The following is a 14775-nucleotide window of genomic DNA, read 5'->3' on the forward strand; positions in this document are numbered from 1 at the left end:
GTCTTTTATCCCAGGGTTTATCCTCCATCAGGTCTCCTTGCTTAATATTAGCGACTGGGGCTTCTGTGGCCTCTTAACTTCCTATTGTGTTTTTACCAGCACAGCCATCTAAAGTAAATTGTTGTTTTACAAAGTAGTGAAACCCTATCTCAGCTACAAACATGCTCAAACACACGCAAACCTTCCATCTCTGGCAAACAGACGACAATCCCAGCTGTTTCTGCCTGGGATCCCAGCTCTCCTGGCCAAGCACACACCACACACACCCCCCCCCCGGCCCCCACCCTCACTTTGAAGTGGAGAGCACCTCAGTCGACCTGCATTTTGCAAACTTTGCACTGTTTCTCTAAGCCTGACCCCTGAACTGATTGTCTGATGACTAATTCACATGCTAAGCTCCTCGGTATATCAGCATCCCTGGCCTGCCTGCATTTGTCATTAAGGGTTTGTAGTAAAAAAAAAATTTTTTTAAAAGATGAAAGAGAAAGGTGTAATATTAGACCAACAGCCAAACATCTTATGAGAACATTTTGAAAATGTGACTTATCATAAGAGAAATGGGCAGCTCATTTCACGGAAGTCTTTCAAGTTAGGTAAGAGACTTCTGTCCCTTTATTTTTAACTTTCCCAATATGCATTCCTTTTGTTTCCAAAATAGTGCTTATAATTAAAGGTTTCCCTTGGACATAAATATCACAGCTATATAGCTTCAAAACTGTACTAGAAAATAAAGATGTATTCTTCAAGAGTGCCTGCCTCTGAAGCTATGCTCTCTCCTTTCACTACCACAATCGTCACCAAGAGTCTAACAGAAGTTAAAGAATGTGGATGCTTCAGACTAAAAATGGCAAGTGACTTGCTTGCTAAATCAATTATAATGTTTCTGAGTCAAGGGAAATGTTTGTCTTTCATGTATCTGCAGATGAAAAGTCTAATACTTCAAACTGTTTGTGGCAAGAAATAATGTCATTAAGTATCATGATGTCCACAAGATTCTTGTTCTGTTAATACTGTGAAGGATAGTCTATTAGAACATCCTGGAAAATGTTGCCATGAAATGCTTGAGAGAAATAATAGGGCTTCTAAATGTGGATGAAGGCTCTTTGAATAATCTCTAACAATCCATTTCTATTGAGTGGACCAAGTCTTTTAAAGAAATACATAAGGAGAAGTCAAGTAAAAGGGGTGGGGCAAAAATGAGAAGATTAAAAAGAGAGTATAAGATTAAAAGGGGGAAAGAATATATAAGGAAAATTCAAAAGGAAAAAAAGATCAAAAAGAGGATTAACCATGTTACTTGTTGTTTTTCAGAAATTAAAAAAGTATGGTGGATAAGGAATTTGTTTCCTTTTGGCCCAAGAAAAATGCCAATTATGGTAGCTAAACTGCCCGGATCACATATCAGCATGCTTTGGAAATGTGAGAAATGGATGGGAAATATAAACACAGAGCAATAGCTTACAGTTATGTTATGAATTAAGCCAGAAAAATATCAAGATTTAGTCACTGAAGAAGCTGCCAAGGTTGATTTTCCCTGATGAACTTGAGCAAGATCAGAATAGAAGCGATAGCACTGTAGCATGTTTTGAGCAGCTAACCACCCCCCAGCAAACACACACACACACACACACACACACACACACACACACACACACACACACACACACACACTGCTTTCTAGAATCATAGTTTCATAGTTTTCGGTTTTCTCATGGACAAGAAAAGTCTGAAGCTAAGAAAACATAGTCAACAACAATGAGGTCATGAAATTCTCTTTCATTTCTGACTTGTATTTATTTGATCAGCATCTTACCTTCTGACATGGTTTGACCACTCTGTCACAGACAGTCCCTTCATAATGATCTGGGTCTTCTTGGGCTGTCAGAAGAGTCATAACAAAGTTTTCTATTAAAAAAAAAAAACTTTTTTTTTAAGTCATGACCTTTTCTGACAAACCAGTATCTTCTTTTGGCTTTCCTGCTGTTGGACTAAGTTGTTATCAATAATTAATCATGCAGAGTTGTTTTGTAAGACACAGAAAGTGTCTCAGGTTGTAAGACTCATTCATTTGATAAAATCAATATTGCACGTTGTATAAGGGAGCCTATGTGAAGGTAGGACTAGTTTATTTCATTCCTGGTGAATGAATAGCATTTTCTTGCCTTTTTAAAAGAAGCTATTTTACTTGTTTGGTTTAATGAGAGATACAGACAGACTATGACCCACATAGTCAACGACTGCCACCTCTCCAGATTTAAAGGAGGTCTCGAAACCTTACATCAGGCTCAACCTGACGCTGTTGACTGGCTACGGAAGAAGGGCAACGCTAGAAGAAGAAGATGAGAGATACAGAGAGGAGAGAGAAAGACCAGAGCAAAGCACTGCTCAACTCTGGCTTATGGTGATGCTGGGGATTGAACCTGGAATCTTGGAGCCTCAGGCATGAAAAATCTCTTTGCATAACTGTTATGCTGTATCCCCAGTCCTAACTTTTTTTTCTTCTATTCTTTCTGGTGCACAAATTTTATTTTGGGTTTGACTTTCTTGTTGTTGTCATTGTTGCCTCTACTACAATTAACCTAAAACAAAAGGGTTCTTTTGAGCCACAGCTTATTTTTATTTATTTATTTATTTAAACCGGTTTTTTGAAAAAATATGAAAATAAAATAGCATAAGCACTCTAAAAGGTAGATCAGAGCTATAATAAGTCATAAGAGAAGCTAGAATAAAAGGGATATAAAATATACATTAATGTTACATACATTCCAATAAATATATCTAAATGGTAAAGTGTGTAGAGGAATGACATTAAGATCACGTGTGGTACTGAGCACCCTAGTGATGTTAAGGTACTCTTTTTTCAGACATTCAGAGGTAGATATATATAGCAGCACCACATCTTAATGAGGTTTTGAACAGCATTTAAAAACCTGTCTTTTCTTATTATTCTCTTTTTGTGAACTAGTTAATTTTCTTAAAACCCCATGTGCTCTAGTATTTTTTTTAATTCCTTTTCATGACAGATGGCATTGAATCCAACCCAGAAAAACAGATGAATTTTATATTAATTGCCACCTTTGTCAGCAGTCAAAAGAAGCAGACCATCTTCCTCTGGGACGGGTCACTATAAACAAACACTCAGGGTCAGGAGACAAGAAAGCTACTTTACCTCCTGCTGTTGCCATCTTGTGAGCACTTCAGCGGGTCGTTGGGGGTGGGAGCCCAGAGTTAAAGGTAGGATGACCAGGTTATAGAAAGGTTGGAAAACTGGCTGAAAATACAGCTGCTTGCTGCCGCATCCTTATTTCTAGGAACCCATTCTCTAGAAACATAAGTACAAACTTGGAAGGATACAGAGTTAAAGTTTGCCTCCGTATATTCAGTAGCAGAAAACATCTGAATGTCCACCAGGAAAAGACCTGATAAATTATGGCTGCTCCACCCTCCGCAGTGTTGTGCAGTAGAATGCCTACTCTATCCACAGTGCAGTGAAATCTTAAAACACCAACCTGACGTTTCTCAAAAGAAAACAAACTCTATTTGCAAATCCACATTGTATGTGTTTGAGCATAAGAAATGCACAGAAGTTACCATTAATATTGAGACACTAGAGTGAGGTTTGCATACTCTTAACATTTTACTTACAAGCTTCTTTCTAACATTCTGATGTTAGTAAGTGTATAGTCAGTATTCATGGATATGTTTACACACCTGTGTAAGCTTATCATGAAAATGCATATGTACATTCTAATAGAGAAAAAAATACATACGTCTTAATAATTACTCATGTTCTAATCTTTGTTCTAGAATTATTTGTAAGATCAGTTTCTGCATCTTTGAAGATGACAATAAAGAAATGTTTCTAAGTAGTTAAAGGATACTGAAATTGGAGAATTCGTAAAGGATAAATGTCTCCGGAAGAATAAACATAAAGTTTACTATTGAAAGTGCGAAGGTCCTGACGCAGGAGATATTTGTAGTGTTAAGTAACAAGGAGCTCAGAAGTCATAATAGGGGAGTCGGGCGGTAGAGCAGCGGGTTAAGCACACTTGGCGCAAAGCGCAAGGACCAGTGTAAGGATCCCTGTTCGAGCCCCGGCTCCCCACCTGCAAGGGAGTCACTTCACAGGTGGTGAAGAAGGTCTGCAGGTGTCTGTCTTTCTGTCCTCCTCTCTGTCTTCCCCTTCTCTTTCCTATCCAACAACGATGACATCAATAACAACAACAATAATAACTACAACAATAAAACAAGGGCAACAAAAGGGAATAAATAAATATTAAAAAATAATAAATTTATTTTTTTGAAAAAAAGAAGTCTTGATAGGTGTAGGTATGACTTGCAAAGGAAGTGAAGGTAGGACCATAAAAGTGAATAAAAATGGACAAAAATGATAGATGATAGATAGATAACTATAGATACATAGTCAGTCCATATCTGTGACCTTGGGAGAAATACTGCAGTTTCCAGTGGATTGAGATAGGAACACAGAATTCTAGTGGAAATAGTGTGGAATCAAAACCCTTATAATTTCTTATAATTTTGTAAATAACTAGGAGGCCAGTGTAGTTAGGGTAGGACAAACAAGAGAATTAGAACAAAACAAACAAAAAAACTGTAAAGGACCTGATAATAAAAATGGCAATTTCAATTATTTTACTGCATCTCCAAGTAAGAAAACACGATTCATATAAACCACTGCATTGTACATGAAACGTAGATAAGGACACACACACATGCACGTCACAAACTTCAGTTAAAAAGCAAAACGCTGGGAAAACGCTGGGAATCGGGTGGTAGCGCAGCAGGTTTAGCGCACCTGCCCCAAAGCACAAGGACCAGCGTGAGGATCCTAGTTCAAGCCCCCGGCTCCCCACCTGCAGGGGAGTCGCTTCACAGGTGGTGAAGCAGGTCTCAGGTGTCTGTCTTTCTCTCCCCCCTCTGTCTTCCCCTCCTCTCTCCATTTCTCTCTGTCCTATTGAACAATGAGGACATCGACAATAATAACCACAACAACAATAAAAAAAAAAAGGACCAACAGAAGGATCCCTGTTTGAGCCTCCAGCTCCGCACCTGCAGAGGAGTCTCTTCACAGGCGGTGAAGCAGGTCGGCAGGTGTCTGTCTTTCTCTCCCCCTTTCTGTCTTCCCCTCCTCTCTCCATTTCTCTCTGTCCTACCCAACAACATCGACATCAATAACAACAACAATAAAAGACAAGGGCAACAAAAGGTAAAATAAATAAATACATTTTTAAAAATAGCAAAACGCTAGTAGAATTTTATACTGAATGTGAGAAAAAAAAACATTAAGAGCAGAAGAGTTACAAATTTTGACCTACAAAAAAAAAAAAAAAAAAAAAGAGTCATTCTTCCTCAGTGTGGAAAATAGACTTGGGGTAGAGCATATGTCTAGAAGCAGAAATGGCACCTACCGGGTTTTGAAGTAATGGTCTGAGGAAGAGAGTGTATCAGCAGCAGACGCAGACCTAGGTCATTGGATTTAGGATCCGTTTTAACACAAAATTGCTAGGAGGCGCTAAGAAGAAGCAGCCGAGCCTGAGAGAAAAAAGCAGTGTCCAAACGATACCCAGTTTTAGAGCATGGTCAGCTAGGTGAATGAATTGTGGGACTGTTTCCTGACAGGAGGAGCAATCTGATAGAAAGTAGACTCAGGCAGTGGTTATGGATGAGGAGGAATAAAGAGGTCTACTTACCTTATGCCACGTTGGAGTTGCCTTTTCCATGTCCACCTGGGGAAGCTGAGGCTCTCCTTTTGAAATGAGGATGACCAGTATCAAAAGCAAGAAAGGCACAGTCACGGCCACTTCTGCCATGGCTACTTGTGCATGTCCTCAAAGATGGTAGGATGGTGCTGTTTTGTGTCTCTATAACCAAGCATCTCCCCCAAATTAATCATTCCCAATTTCCTTTTGTCTCTTCCAAGTTTATATTTGATATTTACATATATATGTTTATATTTGACATATAAGAATAAAATAAAAGGGGTTATTTATTTATTTTTTATTATATTATATATATTTTGTTTGTTTGTTTTCTCCAGGGTTATTGCCGGAGCTCAGTGCCTGCACCATGAATCCACTGCTCCTAGAGACCATTCCCCCCCCCTTTTGTTGCCCTTGTTGTTTTATCATTGTTGTGGTTATTATTGTTGTTGTTGTTGCTGTTTTGGATATGACAGAGAGAAATGGAGAGAGGAGGGGAAGACAGAGAGGGGGAGAGAAAGAAAGACACCTGCAGACCTGCTTCACCGCTTTTGAAGCGACTCCCCTGTGGGTGGGGAGCCATGGGCTCGAACCTGCAACCTTACAGGTTCTTGCGCTTCGCGCCACAGGCACTCAACCCACCGTGCTACCGCCCAACTCCCTTTTTCTAGTTTTTTTATTAGATGGGATAGAGAGAAATCGAGAGAGGATGAGAAGAGAGAGGGAGAGAGAAAAATAGATACCCACAGACTCGCTTCACCGCTTGTGAAACTAATCTCCCGCAGTTGAGGAGAAGGGGCTGGAACCCAGGTCCTTGCTCTTGATAATATGTGCACTTAACCGGCTGGGCCATTGACCCAGCCTACATGCTTATTATGAGTGTTGTAGCTAGAATTATCCCAGACCTTTTCCCAGGCACTCAATAGCAATGTATTTCCATTATCCTTTAATGAGGTTAGACTTTCTAACTTTGCTTTGATCGAAATAGGGAAAGGTCTGTTCAGAACTTTTAGAGCCAATGCCCCACTCAGTGCCCAGCAGTACTAAAAGAACTTGCAGGAGCTTGTTCTATCACCCAGAGCCCAGGAGTGACCAGAATAACAGGGCTTTCCTGCCCATTGATGCCAAGCAGGTCAAGAAAGCAAGAACTAAACCCTCATCCACATAGTCTCAGGGTTGCTATATCTTCCATACCCTAAGCTATCCTAATGCAACAACACAGAAAAGAAGCGGAGATCTATGGCGAGTGCAAGTGCCCGCGGAAGCTTATACTGATACTAAACACGAAGGGAAATATGCCTTAACAGAGTAAGTGAATTAATTCACTCATTAGGCAAATATTTATTGAGACCCAAATATGTCCCAATCAATTACAGGCACAAGACCGCAGACTAAAATAAGAGAAGAGCCCCACAATCATAAATCACACACACAAAAAATAACTGAACAAGAAGACACCTGGTAAGAATATGTGCTTTGAACCCATAAAGCCACATAAGGTGATTAATACTCTACTGTGTTGTCGGGTAACAAGAACCAGCTTGGCTTGGCTTCAGAAAGACCTGCCTTGTGAACCTGAACCCCACTGGATAGCTGAATAGATACAAGTTCAACCTGATGACCCTTAGTTTTCCCAGCCATAATATGAAGCTATTAACTTCTCCCTTCCTGAGCTTTCTTTTTTTTTTTTTTGAAATTTTTAAAAATATTTATTTATTTACTTTCCCTTTTGTTTCCCTTGTTTTTTATTGTTGTTGTTATTGATGTCATTGTTGTTAGATAAGACAGAGAGAAATGGAGAGAGGGGGAGAGAAAGATAGATATCTGCAGACCTGCTTCATAACCTGTGAAGGGACTCCCTGCTGCAGGTGGGGAGCCGGGGGCTTGAACTGGGATCCTTATGCCGGCCTTTGTGCTTGGCGCCACATGCGCTTAACCCACTGCGCTACTGCCTGACTCCTTCTTCTTGAGTTTTCGTGAGTGGTAAAAGAGATACTTTTCCTGCATTTGAAACATTTGTTGGTGTGTGCTTCAAGTAACTGAACTTGAAGTTCTTATATTTTTAATAGTGAATCTTAAAAGAAATAGATTTCTTTGTTTGCTTCTTTATTTATTTTGATGAGTGAGGGCAAAAGCCAGAGAGGGATCGGGAGACAAGTTAGAGAGGTCAGAGAGGTCTCTGGGAAGAAGCCCTTTCCATTGATGGCTTTTTTGACAATGACAGTTCTAAAGCCATTGCTTCTTTAAACTTCCCCACAGCCTTGCAGAGCTCTCAAATCAGTCTATATTTCACTTTAAATCAGAATATTATAAAATAAATAAATAACAGAAAATGAAGTGGGGCAGGGAAATATAATGGGGGGGGGGGGCTAGGAAGCTCAGTCTTTCTGAAAAGGGAAGGCCCATATTCAGTTACACCTGCAGATGGAACCTATCGAGACATAAGTGAATACAGAAGCAAGTTTGGCACCTCACTGAGATTGGAGGCCACCAGTGGAAAATGCATCCCATAAAAAATCAATAGAGATAGCAGCAAGAGGGGTAAAATGGGTACATATGCAAAGACAATTGAAAACATATTCGCCTAATTGTACAAAGATATCAAGAGGGGTGCTGAAAGGAAATGGGAAACCTAGGTCATGAGGCATCTCCGCTCTCATGGAACTAACCCCAAGGCTGGTTACATGGCCTCGAGGACAAATGCCACTAATTACAACAACTTTAAAGAGTTAATAAAGCCTGTGAACTCTTTCCAAAGAAAGGAGGATCTGAAAGAAGCCACACTTCCACTTGTATCAGCAATTACTCTTTCAGAACTTTTGTATGGGGTGAACTTATTAAATCATTCTGCAAAGGTCAAGAGGGAAGTGTCTTTCCAGGACTATTTTCATATTTCATGACAAGGATTGAGTAACTAGATAATAAGCATTGCCTTTCCCCAGACTGGAAGGCATTTACACCCAAATGTTGATTTCCTGTGGTGTGAGATTAGTCACTTAGACCATGGAGTTTAATCTGATGCTGACTTGTGCATAAGAATTTAGCCACATTCTTTTGTGGGGCTTGAAGCTCTTCCAGTGACCAGCTGTCAGAAACACAGTGTAACTGCTTACTATCTCTGAAGTAGCTCAGGCAAAAATGACTAAAGGCATGGGTCCCCTTGGAACATACCTAGAAAAGACTTCCTAGCTTCTTCCCACAGGAAGACCCTTACTTTCATCTGCTCTAGTCTTACCTTTGGGCTCCTGTTTAATAAACAATTCATCCTGTTTTATATTTTACCACCTTTCAACCACCAGGTTGCAGACCCTACCATGACACCATCCTGGCCTCCGTGGGCAGATGATCTCTCAGCAATGTGTCCTAGAACCCCAGCTCTCCAGAGCCCTGCCCCACTAGGGAAAAAGAGAAACAGCCTGGGGATTTGGGGTATGGACTGATCTGTCAACACCCATGTCCAGTGGAGAAGCAATTACAGAGGCCAGACTTCCCACCTTCTGGACCCCATAAAGAATTTTGGTCCCTACTCCCAGAGGGATAAACAATAGGGAAGCTTCCAATGGAGGGGAGGGGACAGAGAATTCTGGTGGTGTTGAGAACTACGGAATTGGAGCCCTGTTATCTTACAATCTTGTTAATCATTAAGTCACTAATAAAAATTTAAAAAACAGATGTCTGTCAAATTCAAAACAAGATTAACTATAAATATTTCTGTCCAGGGGGTTCTTGATACCCACAACAATTGACCCTCCCCTGTATATTGATACCACTGTTAGGAACAGTCTTGCACCATGATCACCATGATATTGCTCAGTCTATAAGGAGAGCGGAAGAAGCCGTCTGGACACCATTTCTGGAACTGGCCTTCCTTGTACTTTCTTTGGGGTCTTAGTAACATCACTGTGCTGCTGAATAAATGAGTTACAGCAGCAAAGATTCTTTGGAGCAGAGGGAGGTTTGTTATTTTCTTGTTTGTAACTTCAGTCCCCGTATTCTAGGAACCCTTGGTGATAAGAAAGTCATTTAGGGGTGGGGCAGAAGCACAGCGGGTTAAGCACACGTGGTGCAAAGTGCAAGGACCTGTAAGGATCCCGGTTCAAGCCCCCAGCTCCCCACCTGCAGGGGGGTCGCTTCACAGCCAGTGAAGCAGGTCTGCAGGTGTCTGTCTTTCTCTCCCCCTCTCTGTCTTACCCTCCTCTCTCCATTTCTCTCTGTCCTATCCAACAACAATAACAACAACAATGATAAACAACAAGGGCAACAAAAGGGAAAAAATTGCTTCCAGGAGCAGTGGATTCATAGTGCAAGCACCAAGCCCCAGTGATAACCCTGGAGGCAAAAGAAAAAAGAAAGAAAGAAAGAAAGAAAGAAAGAAAGAAAGAAAGAAATAAAGAAAGAGGGAGAGACCAACATCGACATCAGTAACAACAATAAGAACTACAACAATAAAACAAGGGCAACAAAAAGGAATAAATAAATAAATAAATGAAAGAGGGAGAGAGAGAAAGGAAGGAAGAAACTTATTTTAAAACTATGACCCTGTGTGGCAAGAAAAAAAGAAAAAAGGAATTCATCTTTTTAATAGAATATATTCACATGTGAGAGCTGTTTGATGATTTCTTCATTCACAGTCATGAAACATAATCCTTCACTTTGTGTTTTCCCATTCTGTTCTTCTTCCTCAAGTTCCACCTACAAGGGAAGTCATCTGCTATCGGTCCTTGTGATTTTGGCTTGTCTCATTTAACATAACTCCTACACGTTTGGTACATTGCAGTAATTTGGAGAAGGAGGGGAATGAAAAGCACTAGGGGTGGGGGTGCAGAGAGACGGGGAGGCTGTGGGGTCCCGGTGCAGAACGGCAGAAAAGGACCTAACTTGTGGCTCCAATATTTTGCAGACACCTATCACAGGGAGATGAGAGACTACAGCCATGTGTGAACAACTGTCCAGTAAAGAAAGGGGGAAAAAAATAATCTTGAATTGTGTTAGTAGCTTGGATAGGTTAACAAGCAAGTTTTAAAATCCAGGGACACATTTTATAGCATACATATTATGGTGAATGTGGTTAATAAAAGGTAACCACTATAATTATCAGGCAGTCTCCTAAATCTCTTAAATTGGTTGCTTTAAGAGTTATGGGGTGGAGGGGAAAATCATAGCACACCTGGTAAATCACATTGTTACACAGTACAAGGACCCAGGTTCGAACCCCCGGTCCTTACTTTTTTCATGGGGTAAAAGAAAGCTCCATGAGTAGTGGAGTAGTGCTACAGGTGCTTCTCTCTCCCTCTCCCCCTTCTTTTTCAATTTCTCTCTGGTCTGTCCAATAAATAAATTAATTTTTTTAAAGACTTATTCAGGGAATCGGGTGATAGTGCAGCGGGTTAAGCACATGTGGTGCAAAGCACAAGGACCGGCGCAAGGGTCCCAGTTTGAGCCCCGGCTCCCCACCTGCAGGGGAGTCACTTCACAGCTGGTGAAGCAGGTCTGCAGGTGTCTCTCTTTCTCTCCCCCCTCTGTTTTCCTCTCCTCTCTCTATTTCTCTCTGTCTTATCTAACAACTACCACATCAATAACAACAATAATAACTACAACAACAACAACAAAAAAAAAACAAGGGCAACAAAAGGGAAAATAAATTTAAAAAAAGACTTATTCAGAGACTGGGATATAGTATAGTGGTTATTCAAATAAACTCTCATACCTGACACTCTAAGTTTCCAGGTTCGATTCCCATACCCCCTGAGGCAGAGCTGAGCAGTACTCTGATAAAAATTAAATGAAATGAATCAAAATGAAATATGAAATGAAATGAAATAGCTCCTTATTGGTAAATCTTCACCTTCAGAATGAAATGCAGTTAGCTTCATCTAATATAACTCAGGGCTCTCCAAGTTGGGCTCCAACTATCTCTCCAAGCTTATCAATATTTTGTTTGGACAACTGTTATCATATTGATCAGTAAGCTTCAGATGCTGCTAGGACTTTCCTGTCTCCCACCGTTGCTCTGCCCTACCCTCCCCATCTTCACTAACTCAGTAATTATTTAGTTTTTTGTAAACTCTTCAACTTTATTTCCTTTGGCTCCCAAAGTACACTTCAGGTTCTGAATAAAAACACAATAAAAGGAAAGAAGAGACAAAGGCTATCCATCTGCATTCTCCTGAGTCAAGTGGTCATACAAGATCAGTAAGGACTGGGGAGACAGCACCATGGTTGTCTATCAGACATTCGCACGTAAAGCCCCAGGGGTCCCAGGTTCAACCCCTGGCAGCACCACAAGCCAGAGATAAGCAGTGTTCTGGTCTCTCTCTCTCTCTCTCTGTATATATATCACAGTTCTGGTGCTGTCAGTACAATATGGCGAGGTGACAGTGTTCACTGCACCTTCCACCATCCGACTGACAATATCTTCAAAACCAGCTCAATTTCATATTAGAAGAATAACCAAGAATCTTTAATGCTTAGTAAAGCTTAGAAAGTCGGTTTCTCAGAAAGCACAAGGACAAGCATAAGGATCCCGGTTTGAGCCCCCTGGTTCCCCACCTGCTCCCTGGGGGTCGCTTTACAAGTGGTGAAGCAGGTCTGCAGGTGTCTGTCTTTCTCTCCCCCTCCCTGTCTTCCCCTCCTCTCTCCGTTTCTTTCTGTTCTATCCAACAACAACATCAATAACAGCAACAATAATAACAAAGATAAACAAAAAGGACAACAAAAGGGAAAAAAATAGCCTCCAGGAGCAGTGGACTCATAACGCAGGCACTGAGCCCCAGCAATAACCCTGGAGACAAAATAAATAAAGAAAAGAAAATAAAGAAAGTCAGATTCTTTTCCAAGTCCAAATAACATGAGAAGAGGACTAACAGACAACAATGTAAAACATGTATTTAAGAGTCCACTGAGGACATATTCTCCCTGAAGCCTGTTATGGTAAAGAGAGAGAAATAAGCAGGACATCCAGAAACCTGAAGTGTACTCTCTACGCTATCATAACCAGCTGAGGGGACACTTTGGATAATTGTTTGACATTTTCTTTTCATATATAATATGTATATGTAATTTTTATTTATAAAAAAGGAAACACTGACAAAAACCATAAGATAAGAGGGGTACAACTCCACACTATTCCCACCACCAGAACTCCGTATCCCATCCCCTCCCCTGATAGCTTTCCTATTATTTATCCCTCTGGGAGCAGGGACCCTGGGCCATTATGAGGTGCAGAAGGTGGAAGGTCTGGCTTCTGTAATTGCTTCCCTGCTGAACATGGGCGTTGACAGGTCGATCCATACTCCCAGCCTGTCTCTCTCTTTCCCTAGTGGGGCAGGGTTTTGGGGAAGTGGGGCTCTAGGACGTATTGGTAGAGTCATCTGCCCAGGGAAGTCCGGTTAGCATCATGTTAGCATCTGGAACCTGGTGACTGAAAGAAGAGTTAACATATAAAACCAAATAAATTGTTGACTAATCATGAGCCTAAAGGCTGGAATAGTGCAGATGAAGATTTGGGGGTCTCCGTTTAGTAGATAGTTAGTAGGCCTATTTTAGTTATATTCCAAAGGACCCATGACTATATTAGTGTTGCTTTGTTTTGTTTTGTTTTGTTTCGTTTTGTTTTGTTTTCTGAATATGACATCTGATATGCAGGTGGAACCAAGTTATTGTCTGGGGAGATGGAAAGATTGTCTGGGCTGGAAAAAGGACCAGAAAGCTGGACCAGGGAAGAGAGTAGCTCCCAAATGTGGGAAAGGGGTATAACTGTTGTTGACTGTAAATCCCCTTGATTTGATGTGATCTGGGGCCCATATTCAGCTTAGGAGCCTATGTGACCTCTGCATCCCTATAGATCTGAGCTCACATTCTGTGGTCATGAGTAGGAGCGTTCCAGGCTGTCCCAATTTCAGAGCCCATCTTCCTCAGGTAAAAGATAGAGTATGTTGTCCAGACATTTTCTTGCTGTAAAATGGTGATCATATCCTTGGTCTGTCTCTCCAGTGAAGACATTTGGGAAGACTAAGATCATCCATGTGAAACTTCCCTGGAATATTGAGGAACTATACTGACCATAAGTGTCAAATAAATGCTGCTTCTCAAACCGTTCGCCATTTAGAATTAAAGCTTGCAAGCAGAAAATTGCATCTGGAGAAATTTCTGTACTATTAATTCTCAGTGTAACATCTTAGTTCCAGTATTACAAATTGAGAACAAAGACAGTAAAGGAGGGAGAGGAATAAGGTCAGATGAAACACTAAAACAGTGACCACGGAGACAAATCAGTGATGCAGCTATAGAATTCAGGACTCTCAATCACGAGGCCCCAGGTTCAAATCCTAGTACTGCATGTGTCAGGATAATTCTCTGGTTGGCTCTCTTGTTTTATTTTTATTCTCCTTCTTTCCATCTCTCCCCCCCCTATCTCTCTCTCTCATAAATAATTTTAAAAAGAAACCAAAACAGCATAAGATAAACTGTTCTGGAATGTTTTTAAAACAGATTCTAGTGACATAGTTTCCACTGCTGTTTGTTTTCTTGTGCACCCTTGGCTGATCAGAAGTTGGAGCACAAAGATGACACAGAATCACAACAGAAATGTAGTTCAAACCAACATTAGGGGAACCAGAAGTCTTTAAAATTGCAGCAGGTAATTTTAGAAACCAAACAACTACTATAATTAAGAATTTGTAGTGCAAGGACCGGCTTAAGGATCCCGGTTCGAGCCTCCGGCTCCCCAACTGCAGGGGAGTCACTTCACAGGCGGTGAAGCAGGTCTGCAGGTGTCTGTCTTTCTCTCCCCCTCTGTCTTCCCCTCCTCTCTCCATTTCTCTCTGTCCTATCCAACAACAAAGACATTAAGAATAACTACAATAATAAAGCAACAAGGGCAACAAAAGGGAATAAATAAATAAATACTTTTTTTAAAAAAAACTTGTATGAGTAGTGATGATTTGTCTTTCTAGAATTTCTTTTTACCTTTCAAAAATAGTTGTAGGGCTGTATCGTATCAAAATAAAGGACTCTGGGGCGGGGTGGGCAGAGTGTACACAGAGTGGAACATGAT

Source organism: Erinaceus europaeus, chromosome 7 (genome assembly GCF_950295315.1).
Source record: "Erinaceus europaeus chromosome 7, mEriEur2.1, whole genome shotgun sequence".
Lineage (NCBI taxonomy): Eukaryota > Metazoa > Chordata > Mammalia > Eulipotyphla > Erinaceidae > Erinaceus > Erinaceus europaeus.